The sequence below is a fragment of the Euphorbia lathyris genome, chromosome 1, assembly GCF_963576675.1.
Source record: "Euphorbia lathyris chromosome 1, ddEupLath1.1, whole genome shotgun sequence".
Classification (NCBI taxonomy): domain Eukaryota; kingdom Viridiplantae; phylum Streptophyta; class Magnoliopsida; order Malpighiales; family Euphorbiaceae; genus Euphorbia; species Euphorbia lathyris.
In genome coordinates this window covers 47997900-48003836 of record NC_088910.1, presented here as the reverse complement: position 1 = coordinate 48003836, position 5937 = coordinate 47997900, and the positions used below count along the sequence as shown (strand labels likewise).

The 5937-nt window shown below is 32.1% G+C and overlaps 1 long non-coding RNA gene across 2 annotated transcripts; it reads right to left on the bottom strand.

The window, feature by feature from the left end:
* Positions 1-382: 382 nt before the first annotated feature.
* Positions 383-4242, bottom strand: LOC136231565 (uncharacterized). Of its 2 annotated transcripts, XR_010689948.1 has the most exons (5): positions 3939-4242; positions 3696-3800; positions 1421-1501; positions 1067-1330; positions 383-773 (listed from the first exon to the last, which is right to left on the bottom strand). It is a non-coding gene; the product is annotated as an uncharacterized lncRNA (long non-coding RNA). The 2 variants fall into 2 exon arrangements; XR_010689942.1 differs by having other exon boundaries at positions 1067-1501.
* Positions 4243-5937: the final 1695 nt, after the last annotated feature.

The following is a 5937-nucleotide window of genomic DNA, read 5'->3' as shown; positions in this document are numbered from 1 at the left end:
ATTAGTATGTTGCCTTTGTTAAGTTATGGCAACATTTTGTAGTTTAATGCAACATTTGTATACAAACGAATGCAACACTCTTCAATAGTAAATGCAACACTCTATCAGTATAAGCAATACAATATTTTTATACATAAGCAATGAGTGTTTGAAAAAGACAACATTTATAACCTATAGCAATGATTTTTATTTGACTAATGCAATACTATTTTAAGAAAAGGCAACATTTTTTTTATTTATAGCAACACTTAACTGCTAACTGAAGCAACAAAATTTTCAATTAAAACAACACTTTTCTATTAACAAATGCAACTTTTTGAAATGTAACAGCAACATTATTTGATTTCAAAAGCAAATATGTAAAGCAACACTTAATAATAAAAGGCAACTTTTTAAATAATTTGCAACATAACATCTGTTTACATAAAAAGGAAACCGTATCAAAATTAAAGAAAATTGTTTGTGAAAAGCACCTAATATTCGAATTCAACAAAACCACCTAATATTAGAATTCAATAAAAGCACCTAATGTCTAAGCATCACAAGCATAAACAAACAATTCTTCATTCATCAACATGAATTTGAAGGAAGAGAGTCGATGGTGTCGGGAGTAGGAACAACCCCATCCAAATTTAGATTGAGTGTTGGGTTCATTTGGCACAATCTTTGTAAAATAGTTCCAAGATGAGCTTGCATGTTTTTTTCCATTTCTTCTCTAACTTCATTTCTCATTTCTTCTCTAACTTCTGCTTTTATTTGTTTGATTTCCTCACCTGAAATATTTTTCTTATAAGATTAATTTTAGACCAATTACATTAGCCAAATAAGCAGAAACTAAAGTATAGAGGCCAATTTGATAAATTTAACCAAGTACATAAAGCCACAAATTAGGCTTACCCTGTGTTTAGGCCAAAACTTCAAGTGCCCCCCTAAACTTCCAAAAATTCTAAATATACTTGTCCAAGTGCATTCAATAACCCTCTATTCATGTCCAATTGCATTCAATAACTCCAAAGTGAATAAATAATTGGACTGTAAATAACAAATAAGCATATAGCTTTGTTACCTCAATTTTATTCTACAAGGTAAGTGTATAAGGCTGAGAACGGGTTCTGAGATCTCTACTGTTTTCTGGAAGTCTTGTTGCAGCCTTCATCAGAAAAGCTGTGAACTTGGCACTTGAAAACAATTTTTTAACCAGCTTCAACTCCAAGCTTTGGCACCAAAAAATCATCAGGTCCACAACCTGTTAGAGGTTGTGGAATAACCCAAATTATCAGTAGGCAATGATCTAATGCATCCAAGTATATGTTTAACATCCCGATACAGTCTGACATATGGAATAAGAAAAGTAGATCACTCAGCTTGCAATAATAATATATGGAATACAGATATCCAAATGTAAATGAAATAACAGAACATGTCCTTTGCTTGCAGAGTGTTTATCTCTAAACGTGAAAATGATTCTGAAATTTGTGAATGAAAAACTATGACCACTTCCCTGCGCAAAAGCAAACCATAAATATCATATTTATGGAATCAATTAGTGAAGCAAATAATAACCATAAATTGAACCACAAAAAAGCACATGAAACTTCTATCTTCATGTCAAAAGAGTAGAGCAAATGAAGGATGTCCAAAAATAAACCAACCCCTTGAACTGCTAAGAAAAACATCATTGGAAGTAAAACAAGAAAAGGCAAACAAACTTACATGAAATTCCTTTTCTCAAAGGGCAAAAAAGAAATCCATCTATGTTACATCGAAAACTCTTCTTCTTTAGAAGAGTAAAACTAAGTTAAAAACAAAAGGTGAGGTTTTTATTAGCTTTGTCTTTCTCTTTCTCTTCTTATCTTCTGTATAACTCATAAGTTCTGCATGCATAAAGATTAGCTTTTCAACTGAAAGATTCAGTCCACTCCGGCCCCACACATTTTCTGTGTGGATCCTTCCGATCCACTTGAAGAAAGGACAGTCAAACACATAGTAGTTTTTTCACCATGCCTCTTTTAGCTCCCATTTTATTTCTCAAATATATTTTACTGTATGTGAAATTTTTTGTGACCATGAAAGCCAATCTGATCCAACACTATGTACTTTAGTTAGGTCGTCTAATGTACAACATGAACAAATTTACAGCCCATATAATCTGTATGCATAGGGGCAGTTCTGCTATTAGTCTAATATTTAAGTAAATGAAAAATCTACAAGTATCTAAGGAACAACAATCCAAAACCAATGCCTAGAAAAGTAGCAATAGAAATTCCAAAAATGCCTGCTAGAATTGCAGAGACAACTAGGGAATGCCATCGTTTTGCTGTGGCCATGCCACAGGCTGTTGTAGGGCCTCCACTATTAGCATTCGAGGCAAGAAGTAACAACCTTAAATCAAGCCCTACTAGTTTTCCCAGTCCAAGGGTCACAACAAGATGCACAGATACTTGAATTAGAGCAAACAAGAATATACTAAGAGCCATTTTTATTACATTCCATATGCTTCCACTAGCACCCAGAACAACAAAAATTACATGTTGTCAAACCACCCACGTAAATCATTTGAATTATAAAGGTTAGTTATAGTCGGTGATGCATATAGAAATTGGTACTTAGTTGGCATCTTAAATGAAACCAAAATAGGCTGTGTTTATTGTGCTTTTCTGCTATGGAATGATAGAAATTCCCAATTTAGTTCACTTAGTTTGTGGCAGTTGCTTTCTCTGGAATACAAGTCAAATTAGTTATCTTGAAGTTTAATAGAAATAATCCATTTTACTATGATTCATGTCAATATGACAATACTCATTTCACAGAATGGTCACAAGGCAAAATCTTCAATGCTGTGACCTTGAAGATAGGATGTCCCAACTACGATCCAACACATTCGCATTCCATTATAACTGTTAAGTATTATCCTAAAGCACAGTATAATCAAAATAATGTCAGAGGAAAGATTAGGGGAACTAATAATAAGGGATCACGAGGAGACACTTTGTAAGTTCAGGGTCAATCAACTTTTTTGGGCAAGTTCAGGACTTCTACCATATATCCTCTCATAATAATAAGTCTAACTTGTTTTTCAAAAAAATAAAATAAGTCTAACTTGTTTAATATATCCTAATTAATTGGTTAGGTTATATTGATGAACTAATAAAAAAATGCATATATATATAAATAGATGTAAACAGGGTACAGAATATTCATTCATTCAAATAATTGCTATGAGACTCTCCAACAACCATGAAGACAAAAAAACAAAGAAGAAATTTTAATTTTGGTTTTTCTTTTTGGCTTAATAGAGTATATATCATATTAGCACATCCTTGTGCAGCACCAAAAAACATTCATTTGCCAACATCTGAATGAGAATGAACCAAAAAGCATACACAATTGTTATTGTTTTATACAGAACTGAAACTAACAAATCAGCAATGTGCAGACCATGAGAAGGAACCAAAAAACATACACAGTTATGCAATATAAATTAAATCAAGTACTAATTTGCAGGAAAAGTTACTTAGTTAATTGTCACAACTGAAACAGTTCTGCCCTAAAATTGCATCATTCAATTTTGGAAAGCACATGGGTCTTGGTATCAATGAAATAAAATAACCTATACCAAGCTCATGCTTCAAAATTGGGCTCAAAACCAATAATTTTAAATCAAATGTTAGTAAAAGGGGCAAAAATAAACAAACCTGCAGGAGAGCCAATAGAACAAATCCATTATGCAGAAGCTACTACTCCAACTTGCTGGACACAATTCCAAGCCATTGCAGAAAATTTTCTCTTATTCCATTCAACTATTAAAAAATTCAATAAATTTAAGGATAAAAGAAGAAAAGGGAGGGGTTGTAAAAATTATAAACAAGAATCGACAACGCAGCACCACTGTCACTATATAAATCAAGTGAAACAGGTATGAAGATAGAGTTTATTACCTCATCTTTAGAAGGCCAGTGAAACACTTTTCTCCCTTCCTGTTGTCGGATGAATTCCTCAGCCCTAGTCCTTACCGACTGAATTCGTTGGGACACGGTACAGTGAAACCTTCCAACTCTATCGTCGAGCTAGACAGATACACCATCAAAATACGAACTCCGACTAAGAGAAGGAGTGAAGGTAAGGTGACAGACTCGATCTGGCAGGGATGGAGAGAGAGGAGAGCGAGAGTCCATGGAAGGGAGAAAAAGGGAATGACCGATGAGAGAGAGAGGGCTACGCCAATAAAACATCATCTGGAGATAGAAGCAATACTCGTGACTTTTTACAAAATGACCCATAGGTTATTTCTTAAAAAAAAATCCATTATTACTTTATTTTATTTTGGTGGGAAAAATTGGAGCCAAAAAATTTGGGAAACATTGATGGGAGGGAAACTTAAAAGTTTCCACTTATATTCATGATAAAGATAACCTTTAATCAAAAAAGGGTTAAAGTGCAAAAATACCTCTAACATTTTGGGCCAGGAGCAATTTTACCCCTAACGTCTAAAATGGTGCAATTTTACCCCTAACGTTTGTAGCCAAGAGCAATTTTACCCCTAACGTTGATAAATTGGGTCAATATCAGAAATAATTCATCAAACTGTTTTCTCGGTGATGAATCTTATCATCTACACTTCACATGTGCGTCATTTTATTAGTAACAAATCATAAACATATGTTGGGATGTGAAAAAAATAAAAAAAATAAAAAAAATTTATACTGTTTTTGGTACGAATTAGACAAAAAAAATTCAAAAAATTCACCAAATTTATAAATATTGATCTTCAATTCTATTATTAAATTACAAAAAAACATGAAATCCTTTTTTTTAGAATGAATTGATATGCAATTGGTGCAAAATAATGAATAAAAATATCTGTGTTTTATAATAGTGTCTGAAATTGACCAAATTACCAACGTTATGGGTAAAATTGCTCTTGGCTACAAACGTTAGGGGCAAAATTGCACAATTTTAAACGTTAGGGGTATTTTTGCACCTTAACCCATAAAAAAATCATGCAAAATTAATTTAACAAAAATTTATTTAAGTTGGTATAAAAATAAACTCTGTGATTAGATTAATTTTAAACACAGTTTTATGTTTTAAAAGTTGACAAACCGGTGATTTGTCAATTTTTAAAATACAGAACTGTGTTTGAAAACCAGTCTAAACACATGGTTTATTATCATATGTTTCTCTTTAATTTAAGGTGTTTGATTCCCGGTCACTTAAATTATCCGATTAGATTAAAATTCAGTTATTTTTTAAAATTAAAATATTTAACTTGAAATTTTAAGTTGAATATTATCAACTATTATTTTAAAATTTAATATTTGTTTTCAGTATTTATCAATAGTTACATCACTTAATAATTTCAGCATTATAATTTTTAACACTTAAAATTTATTATTTATATTTTTAGAACTTAATTTTCAATTTTATCGAACCACACGGTTTTTATTTACTCCAATTATAACTATAAAACTAGGTATTGTTTTCTGTTTTTATTAAAAGTAACACTTGATAAATGTAGCTTTAGCTAATTGTCAAGTCAAAAAAAGCAACATATAACTGTAAATGTTGCCTTAAATAAATAAAACAACTAAAAATATGTAGATAGCAACAATTTTTTATGAATGGTTGCATTTGATAGAGATGAATAGTATTCATCAAATCAATTTAGCTAATGCAATATTTTAGGGCAACACTTTCTAAGAAGTAGTTGCAATAGCCAATATATGGTGTAGTGCCCATTCGTTCTACACAAATGAATGAAAGAATCAAAACGAAGATGGAAAGTACGGGCAACCCATGAACATGCCTCACGGAAACAAACAAAAGTCAGGCTTCGGGTATTTTGCCCAAGATTCGCAAAGTTTGGAGGCAGCCTCTTTGTGTTGCTCACTCTGCCGGTGCCATGCCAACATTTCATCGTAATGATTGGCCAATCGA